Source organism: Haemaphysalis longicornis, unplaced genomic scaffold (assembly GCF_048455015.1).
Source record: "Haemaphysalis longicornis isolate Haplotype H1 unplaced genomic scaffold, Haemaphysalis longicornis Haplotype H1 scaffold_10, whole genome shotgun sequence".
Taxonomy (NCBI): domain Eukaryota; kingdom Metazoa; phylum Arthropoda; class Arachnida; order Ixodida; family Ixodidae; genus Haemaphysalis; species Haemaphysalis longicornis.
The window spans coordinates 98,382,458-98,394,786 of NW_027526204.1; the positions used below are offsets into that span (position 1 = coordinate 98,382,458).

The following is a 12,329-nucleotide window of genomic DNA, read 5'->3' on the forward strand; positions in this document are numbered from 1 at the left end:
AAAAACGTCATCTTGTCTAGAATGCTTCCTGAAGTAAACGTCCACTTTCATCAACAACTGCTGCTCGTGTAAACCGCAAGCGCGACTCATTACAAAAAGCCATCTCGAAGCACCCTGACCACTTATCGAAAACGACGATTTACTGTTTCGAAATTACTTTTTGCCCGGCATTAAAAATTAGAAATTTCACTTATTTACTTTGAAGCTTCACTTTGTCACGCATGCCAGCGACGTATGGCCATACCTGCAAACTAACAATGCCGCCTTTATACAGTCTTGCCCCCCTCGCCCCTTCCCACAGGGCCAACCAGAACCCGGAGCAATAAGCGGCACGGTGGGGGTCGAAAATAAACTGAACGCGAGTGCCGCTGAAGACAACTACGCTTACAGCTCTAAACAGCGGTCGCGAAAACATCGTTGAAAATAGAAACAAGGTCAGGTCTACAAGGTGAAGCCTGCACTGCAGTTCCGAGCCCGTTCCCTTTCCCCTGCCTCCCTTTCTCTTTCAGTATGTTAAACCTGTGCACTGCGCCTGCGCTTCTCACTCCTCGGCAGCTCGAATAATGCGGAACAAAACCAACCGCGCATTGTAAATGATACAGTTTATACACACGTACACGGAAAGAAAATCCGAGCGGTCTACAACGCCGGCGAGAGCTTAGGGGACTGTAGTTTTGCTGTTTTTTTATGTAATCAAGGTTACATTTTTGATGTGATAATTTGAAGTTGGAAATAACGGCGCGCGAAAGACTGCAATGCCATTTCCTGCCTGCAGTGTACATATAAGCAGTAGTAGAAGAAACTTCTCAAGGAGCCAGAAGAATAATTTGAAAAAAAAAAAAATGGTTGGCTCACGATTAAAAGCAGTGTTTTACTGACGTTTCGACTGGAGAACCGATAAAGAGTGGTCCTCCAGTGGAAACGTAAGTAAAACACTGCTTTTGTTTTTAATGGTGAGTCAACTATTTTCTATATATATATATATAAGTATCCGCTGAGGGTTTCTAATTTTTAAACACATCACAAAATCATTCGGGATAGTTATGCAGGAGTAGTAACAGACGTATTAATTGACGACCACGGTGGTATACCTTTGTGGAAAACATCATCGCCACGGTTCTCCGGAGCATGCAGGAAGACGACGAAGACGACACCTAGATGCGACGGAGATGCTGAGCGCATAGCTCGCGCTCAGAGCGGGCTTATCGCGGAACGAGGCTCGCCCCTCGAGCAATCGAACGTCGAACGCCCGCCACGGAAATAAATCCTCTTCTTCCGTTTGTAACACGGAGAGCTGCATTTTTCGGTTCCCGCAACGCCTTGGCTCAACACCTTCACTGGACAAAAATTTTCTCATGTCGAGCCATATTTCGAAGTTTTTATCGAACAAGAAGAAATCAGACAATGCGGAATTCCGAAAATGGGCGCGAAGGTGTGATGAACCCGCTGAAAGTCAAGATTCACGCGATTTCGCCGTTACGATGGTCGATTTGTGGGTGAAACAGTAGCAATCGGGGCTGTTTTTTTTTTTTTCAGATTTTTTTTTCAACCAGTCAAGCAACTAGGCGGTACTACTCACCTCCTTGACTTCCTTTCTCAAGAAACACTGGCCATCACCTTTCCACCCAGCAAAGTGGTGTTTACCATCTTTGAAGAGGCGTCCACTGTTCTTACTACTGCTTCTCCTTCGGAATGTACTGGTCAATCTGCGTTTTGCCGGCGGTCCCAAAACAGACGCAACGAAGTCCGATGGATTCCGACCTTTTCACCGCCCCTCCCGAGATAACTTCTCGTGCAACCACACGCGTCCACACCTTGCCACACCACAGTATACTCGTGTTTCCTCTTTACCTAACTCCTGCCACTCCCGAGTCAACTCGTGTGAAAAAAATCATTGTGGGCATGTCGTGCCATTTGGTGAAAAATCACATACGTGGCAAGATCATGTTGGATAAATTTTAGACAACAGGTGGAACGCATGTTTGCACAAAACAAACACGAACTTGCAGATAACGAACATTAAAAAAAAAATACCCGGCAGGGAGTAAGGAAGATACAAAAAATCTCGGCAGCGAAAGGGTTAAGCATCGCCAGACTCAGCATGAAAATGCCCCTTCGCGTACACGCTTCCGGTACACAGTCAACAATCAGGGCACTTTTTACGTGCGATGCATCGCCGGATGCATTCCCTCTTTCCGTCAGAGACGCCTACAGCATCGGCTGCCTCGCGCACTGTCATTCGGCAATCCCGCGCAACGACGTCGTTAATACTAATTTTTCCAGCGTCACAACGGGTGACCTGAACTGGGCGCCACAGAGTGCTTCATCTCGAGTTTGTTGATTTGATTTGATTGATTGATTGATTGATTGATTGATTGATTGATTGATTGATTGATTGATTGATTGATTGATTGATTGATTGATTGATTGATTGTAGGGTTTAACGCGCCGACGCAAGGCAGGCGATGAGGCAAGCCGTAGTGAAAGGCTCCGGACTAATTTTGACCACCTGGGGATCTTTAACGTGCGCCAGAACCTCGTACACACGGGCGTTTTTTGCTTTTCGCCCCCATCAGAAAAGCGGCCACCGCGTCTGGGAATCGAACCCGCGACCTCAGCAGCACAACACCTTAGCCACTGAGCCACTGCGGCGGGTCCACCTTAGAAATACATTTCTATCGGCTTTGACCACAGCAACCGCCCACCTCAGAAATACCTTTCTATCACTGCACGGAACTCGTCTCAGCCCTTTTAGCGACAAGAGACTTGCCGGCTTCCTTAAAACGTACGCACGTGAGTCAAGCAGCCGCACTTCTCGACGACACCTGGCTTCAACGAGCTTGACGGGTAATACAGTTAAACCTCGATACAACGAAGTTTACAAAAATTCGCAATGTTTCGTTACATCCAGGTTTAGAGTTAAAGCTCGCGGGAACAAAGCAGAAAAGAACCCAAAGCGCCAGGCATCAGTGACGGTAAACTCATACTTTAATGATTTATTTCACAGCAAAAACTGCGTGATATGCACCCACTGCTTTCCTACGAGATTGGTCACTACACGGCATGCACTCTAACGAAGAAGCAAGGTCACTTACCACCGCATTCACACGCGTAATTTAAGTATCACTTTTGCCTTGTGACACTTTGCGGCGCTTTAACGCGTTTCAAGAGCCAAACTTATGCTGAAACGGCTGTTTTTGGCGAACTGGATGCTCTTTTCCCCACTCAAAATTGTTCATAGGGTGATAGCTGAGATAATGTACCGGGCGGCGAAATTCTTCTTTCTCGAGCTTGTCTTGAAAAGCGAGAGCTTTTCGCTTTTTTGCAACAGTGCGCTGCTGAGCACGCGGGTTCGATTCCCGGTCGTGGCGGCCGCTTTTCTGATGGAGGCAAAAAGCAAAACCGCCCGTGTGCGCGAGATTTCGGCGCACGTTAAAGATCCCAAGATGGTCAAAATTAATCCGGGGCCCTCCACTATACGGCGCGCCTCATCGCCTGCGTTGCGTCGGCGCGTTAAACCCTACAATCAATCAATTTCTTGCAACAGAACTCATCACCGACGAACCGACGTTTACAGATAGCCGTGAAAGGGCGCGGCTACATGCCGACAGGCCTAGCACCTCACTCACGCGTGGAAACGAACGTTAGTATGCGGGGCGGGCGAAATTCGCTTACTCAGTGCATTTATCCAGCCGCTTTAAAAAAAAAAAGTGCAAAAAACAATGCCTTAGCGTAGCGAATTCGTTACATCAAGGTTACCCTTTGCAACGCCTTCGTTACATAGATGTCGCAAACGCATGGGCTTCAAAGGGGCGGCAATGGGGAATTCAAAAACTTCCTTAAATCCGGGAACTCGTTACACACAGAGGTTGGTTATATCCAGGTTCCGCTGCATTTGCCAGCCGTGACGTCACCGCGCGAACTGTGGCGGCATCTGATGAATATTCGCGAAACGTATCGAACTACCACAGCGCACCACCGACGCAAACTCCCCCCCACCCCCTCCAACCCCCGGCAATCACGCCCACCCTTGGGATACTTATTAAGGGGAGTCGCCTGTTAACATTCCTATTAAACTAACTACTTCATGACCCACGGACTTGAAAAGCTATCGTGCGGTAATACAAGAAGCTTCACAAATACAGAACAACGCTCACAACGGCCTAGTTTGCTTATTTTAGAGATGTGTCACTTCTCAGGACTTAAATAAAGAAATAAAACTCTCGCTTGCTAGCCCAGTCGAAAAACACAACAGAAATGTCCGTTGTGCAACATGAATATCTGTTGCAAAAAAGCGATCTTTGTTGGAACTACAGGATGGTCTCTTGAGCGACAGGAATAGCTGTAGTAGAACTAGACAATATCTGTCGCACGACAGACATTTCTGTTGTACAAACGACACAATGTCCCATTCCCTTACAAGATCATCCTGTGGTATTTTCTGTTTTTCGACTGGGAGAGAGCTAGCGCCATCTGGCGAAAACTAGATAAACCAAAACGCGTTTTTTTTTACCTCAGTAAAGAAGTGATACATTTCTAAAAGAACAAAACTCGGCCGTTAGGAACATTTCCACGAATTCTTGAAACCTTTCGCGTAGGCGCACGGTGCTTTCTAAGCCCGTTGGTTAAGCCCCATAGGAATGTGGTCACGTGAGTGCCCCTAAACAACACAGAGATCATCAAATCGTGCGAGCATGCTTACGTCTCGGGCCTCCCAGAAGGCAACGGCCGCAGTAGTCGCACAGCGCTATACAGCAGTAGGCCTCACAATAGAACAGCGCGCCATCCAAAACAAATCCAAGGCCGCGTAATACTAACCGGAGCGCCGAACCGAACCTGACCACATACGTCTCTCGCTCTCGCGCGCGCGGATGCCTCGTCACAGTCCTGCCTACCAAACCGTACCAAGGACACGCGGACGACAGTAAACAATGCAAGGGAATACACTCTCTAAACCCGTGCATCATTTGATGTGTTTTTTTTTCTTTAAACACGCGGCAAACCGGCGTCGCCCGGGCTGGCGCCTCTGCATCGCATGCATTGTCCATTCTTGCAAACGCGCGTCAACGTAATGTAAAATGAACGGCGTAAACACGCACCGTCAAGATGGAAACGACCGGTGCCGCCCGCGAGCGGCGGAAATTTCTCGGCCGGAGGATCGGGGGAAAGTATACACGCTACGTAAATAGACCTAACTGGTTTCAAGGAGCCACAGTGACAAAATACAACTTTGGTTCAATAAAATGACTGCTTTGTTCCGATAAGGATGATACGAATTTACGATACGATAACGATGATACGAATTTTATCGCAAACTTCAAGCAAATCTAGATGTGAAGGAAAACATGTGAAGCAGTGGCGACTCCTTAGCCACCTTCCGGCGATTTATTTGTGACGTCACGGAATCTCGTTTGTGCGATTGGCGGACGCCGACCTACGTCACCGCCAAGAAACGTGACCGGGCGACTGTATGCTCGCGTACAAGTCAATAACGGCAACGATGATTGATGATCGCTAGTGGTATCCCCTTTGCAGCCGGGTGATGACGTGTCATCTTACCATAAAAAAGAACTTATATACGTGTGTTGTGTACTCTTCGTTTAATACTAGCGCTGCTTTACGACAGGCACAAAAAAAAAACTTATTAGGCACAAAATACTTATTTTTTCTGTTACAGGTGGTAGCTGTCCTGGGCAATATTCCTTTTTTTGCTTTTCGTCCAACAGCGTTCTAATCTTCTTTTAGTCGCCTCGACAGCCTTGCAGAGTACTCCTGTGGTACCATTAAATCCCAGGGCTTCTGGAAGCCGAATATTTCCCTCATGTAGCGCTTTTGGGAACTGAAAACGAATATTTCACCCGAAGAAATTCCCCCGCCCCACGCGGAATCGTCAAGCGACGTACAACCCAAGCGGGGAGCTCCTCACTGGGTCTGTTTACGCCGCCGTTGATTCTGGGCACGGAGGTTCAGTTGGCCACACGGAGAGCAACCCAGCGGCGGCGCGGCGGCAGGCCATGAAGCTCAACCCGACGAACATACGGCGTCTTGCCGCAGCAGACTTTTTGCCCCGCGAACTTCGTCGTGAAAGTTCGCTACATGTACTCTGGCCTTTGTAGCCGCGGAGACGGCGCGGCGCGGAGGTGGCGGAAACGTGGGGGAGGGCGGAGGGAGTGTGGCGTCGAACGCGACACAGCAACTCCCGTCGCGAACCACGTGGACGCTGCCGCCTCACAAGACGCACCAGTTGTGTGCACTCATTTGCATTGAGCACCGATAAATCATGCTTGCAATGAAACCGAAGCAGATTAGCTGGCTAATCCGCCACCGCATGAACGGTTCGGCCCGCCAATATTTGAGAGCTACGAGACGTCAACAGAAATTTACAGAAAGCATTTTGTAAATTTAAAAATGTTTTTACAGACGTTAAAACGGTGGACAATGGCCCATTTAAGTCCGCTTATGTGCTTTGAAGGCAAAAGACTGCCGATAGTTATCAACCTCTTTCCTGCTACATCGTATGTGCGCCTCTTCCCTTCAGTTTCTTCACCTTTTGGCCCAAAGCATTACAGCGGGCAGAGTGGTGATGCACGCCACAGACTTCGCAGTATCAAAGTTCCGCGCGAATGGGGTGCAGCTGTTATACTCACGTGCCATCTTTATCCTCCACGACGGGAAACGAGCGGAGGTAAGTGACGAAGTGGTTACCCATTGCGCAACTACCCATAAGATCCGGCGAGAGTGTAAAGTTGGGCTTGTTGGTGATGCATTCTTGTAGGCAAAGCACGCGGCAGACACAGGACGAGAGAAGAGATGGGACGAGGACGAGCGCGTCCTCGTCCCATCTCTTCTCTCCCATCTCTTCTCTTCTGCGTCGCGCTTTGCCTACAAGGAATCTCCGGGTTTGATTCCCAATAACTCAAGTGTTTCTCTTTGTATACTCTTTAACAAGGGCTACCATTTCCTGCACTGGACGACGAAGGTTTTTAGTACTGACACGAAATTTTCGTGTTACGTTTTTTGTTGTTTGTTTGATTCACGGCTGTTGGTGCCTCCCAGACCACTAATCACGGAATGGCCCATTAGACGGTCGATCGCAGCGTATATAATTATGTACAGCCTCGTTTATTTGAGTCAGTTTCGGTTTCGACAAAGCGAACACCTAGACGGCCGCCATGACATAAGGGCGCTCGTGACGTCACCGTTTTAGGGGCCTCACACCGCTCTTGTCACACTACTGCCGGTCTGCAGACGCGCGCGCCGAGACCGGCCGTTGTTTCCTACATCTTCACGCGCCCGGGCAGCATGATATCAGTCCCAAAACCGTGACGTGATGCACACGACGCAGCAGCGCGCACCAACCTCAGCCAGCGCGTTGGCCACATCAGGGGGCCCTCACGTCGACAGTTTAGGGCTAGGAGCAGATGGCGTCATGCTGATGCCTACGTTGAAAGGGTGCCGGTTCGTGCGCGCAAAGATTGAATGCTATACCGAACGGTTACTCTTGAAACTTACTCTACATACAAATCAAACTTTTACGTAGTTGCTTGAGCTTTGAAATTTTGCATCAGTACTGCTTTAGGGTTTTCGCCTTAATAGGCTGACGATAATATATATCACCCGCACGCATAGGATGTCGCAACATAAATGCAGAGGATTAAATTTTTTGCGCAAGCCTGTCCCCTTCACTGGCGTGTTCGAATTTCGCTCACACAAGCGATCGCACTTACCTCGTGATTTCGCAAGCGCATAAAAACCACTGTAGACCACGGAGGCATCCGCTAGATCGTCTTTTTTTTACGAGCGCGCACATAGGGGATGGAAAAAACGGAATCAATAAAAAAAAGCACCAGAGCTCATCCTGCTGTCCATAAAGGAGGCGAACGAGGGCTTTTATTCGATTACGAAATGACGAGGTAAGCCATGTCGCCGAAGTAACTATAAACGGCCATAAAATGTGATTCCAGGGCGATATGTCGGCGCGCGAACCAGGTCGATCGCATTGCGCAAGGTAAGGAAAAGTAAACAGCTACATACGCTTCAGCAATGCTCGCCAAAGGAGAGAGAGTAAGCGGCAGCCGCTGGTTCGTTAGCGATAAACTTCGTCGGTGATTTAAAAGGAAGTTACAGAATACGGTGGAACCGGCAGGCGCATATAATGGACAAGAGAACACGCCTAAGTGGCTGGACACTTGTTCCAGCCGTGCGACTTTAGGCTGCCTAACTGTGGATAGTCGTTTTCCATGATGACGTATTTTAATATTAACCCGGCCGCCATATTCACTCGAGGGAAAGCGGCCTAACCCTAACGCACTATTCAACGATCTGTGATCTTAATTATTTGCAGCATGGTTATACGACGGCTTTGGAGGTAGTTCAATTAATGTTTATGTGTTGTCGAAGCGAGTCACCTCGCCGAGGTCATCGACGCTAACGCTACGGCGGCGGGTGCCGGGGGCCCGACTGCGCGTGCGCGCGTTCGTTCCGCGAGTGGAGCGCCCACACCTCGCGGAGCCTGCGATTTCGTTACGGTATGGTGAGGGGCGACCTCCCCGCCATCTCTGCGCGCGCATGCGCGGTCGGGTGCTAAAACCCTCTGGTTACCGGGACCCGACTGCGCATGCGCGCGAGGAGGCCGTCAGAGTCATGGGCGCTCCACCCGCGGAATGAACGCGTGCATGCGACGTCGGGTCCCGGCACCCGCCGCCGTAGCGCTAGCCGCTATGTTTTTAAAACTCTATCGTGTTTAAGCAGAGTGTTCTAGCATAGCGGGCAGCGTTGGCTACGCTGGCGGCGGCGGGGACCGGGACCCGACTGCGCATGCGCGCGTTCGTTCCATGGACGGAAGGCCCGCCGCGCCGTTCCGTGCCCGCGCGCGCATGCCGGGTCCTGGCACCAGTCGCTGCCAGCATAGCGAACGCTGCCCGCTATGCTAGAACACTCTAATGCCACATTTCTTTCTGGCCTGTATGTGGCTGCCAGCTGTCCACACCAACATCCAGCCAGCCTCTTTCTTATTTCTAATGGCCCCTCCCAGCAGTCACCCTGCCTTGTCAAGTGCTCATGACGAACACTGTTATAACGCTGATATTGATATGGAGACCTTTATACTGACCTCTCGGTTATCAAGTAGAACCCCTCAAAGCCCCTCCTGTACAGGTTTATATTCACAAATGCCATCTTCCAGCCTTTTCAACTCGTTGGGAGCCCCCTTGATTCCTTGTCTTTGGAGTTCATCCGTCAGCGCATTACGGAAGTCCTTGAGTGAACTTTGCTACGCGCACCTTCTGACAACGCTACAGCAACGAATCCACAGAACCGGAGGTACGACGGCAGTAATCAAGACAGGTTCGTCAGTCAACGGTGGACACCACAATACGCAGCAAGCAAACAACGCACCTTACATTCCTCGCCAGCAAGAACAGACAAAATTAGCGCAGTGCTCGATGTGAGCAGCTGCCGAACTGCAATTGCCCGTCCTAGCTTCCGAACTTTTATGCCGGGCAGAGGCCTCTGCTGTACCCTAGCAGGAACAGAAACGACATTACCTGGAAAGTAGCGGCGCAGCTTCCCGGGCTGTCTGAGAAGCCCACATTTCTTGCGTCTGCACATGCTTCGGTCCGCCGCTAATGCGGCAACGACATACCCTCCAGGGTTCAGACGCTGTTACCTCTGCTTTTCGCGACATGCCTGAGTATGCGGGACGATACCACTGATCCGGAAAACTGCGAGCTCAAAACTCAGCACACGTGCGTGTATTTTTTTTTTTTCATCTCAGTGCAGCTACATATCCGCCTGCTCACACAATGCCTTAACAAAACAAGTTATTTTTTTATTTTTCATTCGAATAGTGTGTATTACTTGTAACAACATCTGTCGCGAGTCACTGATAAAAAAAAAATTTTTTCTGTCAACTCGACATCAGCGGACGTATAGAAGTTTAGCGCTGTACGCAGTTCCGATAATTAGGACAGCTTTGAGAGGTCAGCCCCGTCATATTCCGAGGCCGGTAATGGCAGTGCGCAGTTGACCTGACGCTCTTTAGCTAGATACTTGATCTCGCTACAAAGATCCAATCCGGACAAGACCCATCTAATTCCTTCTCTCCCCGTAGACGTCACTGCAGAACAATTAAGGGCTAGAATCGTCATTTTTCTTCACTGAGAATTCTATAACCCCACTAAATCACCGAGCACATTCCCCTGGTACTCGTATCCACTAGTTAAAAAATTAAAATTCCCAGTTACTCCACGCGTACTGCAAGCAGCTACGAATCATGTGCAAACAAAAATTCCCTTTCGCACCTAAACTGTTCTTATACAGACTGCTTTACTCGGGTTTGCTCTTACAGCTGTTTTTCCGCATTTAGAGCCGCGCACGATATTCTAGACACACACAATTTTCACCATAATACGAGGCTTATATTCAAGCTTACGGGAGTTGAGAAGCACAACAATGTTATTGTGAAATACACGAGCGCTGACACAGTGATTGTGCCAGTCATCGTCTGTTTGCACGGTGCTTAATTGTGATTCCCAGCGCTCGCCCCGCTCTGTGCTTCAAAACGGCTCAAAACCTCAACTAACCCAATTCCTAGCTTTGTTTATACGGCTCAATTCAAATCACACGAACAGAGTCCAGGAACAGAGTCCAGGCAGGCTTTACCGTGCAGTTGTTTTGTTGTAATCACCCCGTTTTGCAAGCTCCTGTGCGAAGCTGCACGTGGCAATCTTTCGAAGTGAACGAACGGGTTGATAATGCAGGAATTTAACCCACTACACTTCCAGTCCATTCTTTCTACCTGCTAATGCCCATCAACCCAGAAAGTGCGAGGTCAGCGACCGTTTGCAGGCAGAGTGTATGGTCAAGTTTTTCGTAACATTGTGAAAAGAATTGCTCGGAAAATACCATATCCCACGATAGTATGCTGTGACAGCTTGTGCATGAGCATGCATGCACCAGATTCACAAAAATGTAAGTTATGTTCGAGACAGCCAGCTGTTCTGGGCTGTCCGCACACCTTATTATAGGCGTCTGAACAGTAAAGGTTGGCCAAAGGAACCTTAGGGGCTCCAGCACAATTCTAATACTGTAGTCCATTGAAATTCAGAGGATGTGCGCATGCAGGGCACACGTATCATCAACCGCCCAATCAACAAAACAATTGTAGTTTTCAAAAAATAGTGCCAGCAATTTAGAGATGTAAGCCCAAAGAAACAGACTTTTTTCCAGATTTCCCCCAGCCACCATGAGATCCGCCGCATAAGACATACGCTACAATAAAGCTTCACTCAAAGGAGCCAGGGTGTCCTCTTCAATAAACTTCCCCCCAAATTTGGCAACCATTCCTGGTTTACACCTAAAAAAATTTGGGAAACAAAAAACAGCCCCGATAAACTGCTCACATACATTCATTGCATCTGTTGCCATTCTAACTCGCAGATGCACTACTTCTCAAACTTGCAGCCTTCACTGCCAAACTCTGCGTTCCACCTCAGTCAGGTGGAACAGCGGCACAGGATCAAACAGCTTGCTCTTTATGACAACAATGGCTACGCTCGAAATGCACTGCACAAAAAGCTGCCTCCAAGTACCTCAGACCAGATTGCCTGCATTGTTTCGCAATGACACTGCACATACCTTTCCCCAGGTATTTGCATATGCATATGCAACGCATGTTTCGGGTGTGTACCCCGCTTGCATACATCCATAACAAAAGACGGTTCACGAGGAAGTGGATGCTGTGAAAGACTGGCGCACCTATTCTTAAAACCCCCCCCGTGAGTCTCCGAAACATCCCTAAGTATCTAAGCGGGACTTCTATGATGCTATACAAATACCGTAAGCATTGATTAGACAGGAACGAACGGAAATTCCTCTGGGCTTACAGGCTTTCAAGATAGCTTCCCCAAGCAATAATTACCACTTTTCTTTACTGCTAAATCGTACTTGTGTCCCTTTCTTTGCTTTCGTTTCTTCAGCTTTTAACCCGTTAACGGCTTATGATGACCTGAGCTCGTCATGAGCAGTTGCCAGTACTTTGTTTATGACAAGCTGTGCTTGTCATGGGTCTCTTGCAATGCTACAAGAGGCTTGTGACGAGCCCAGCTCGTCAAACGATGCTTTTCTATTTACAACATAGATGGCAGCAAGGGTTCTGGCATTGGCGCTTGTATTCAATGAGAGTTTACACACTAGATGGCAGAATGGGTGGCTTGTTTCCTGCACATTTTACAAACATGGCCTCATCGTGCTGTGTTCTGGTGCGATAAATCTGTCTTCTTCAGGTGATGACAGCGATAGTGATCAGGATGGCAGCGGTGTGTTTGATT

General features: G+C 48.8%; 1 protein-coding gene across 7 annotated transcripts in view; it reads right to left on the reverse strand.

The window, feature by feature from the left end:
- Window positions 1-12,329, reverse strand: part of LOC144158922 (uncharacterized) — a 233,401-nt gene that overhangs the window by 215,396 nt on the left and 5,676 nt on the right. The window contains exon 1 of one of the 7 annotated variants that reach the window (XM_077690115.1): window positions 4,703-4,787. The exons of the other annotated variants lie outside the window; for them this stretch is intronic. The gene's annotated coding sequence lies outside the window, so the exon portion shown is untranslated. Of the gene's footprint in view, window positions 1-4,702; window positions 4,788-12,329 lie in introns of those variants that run through there. 7 annotated transcript variants of the gene reach the window in all.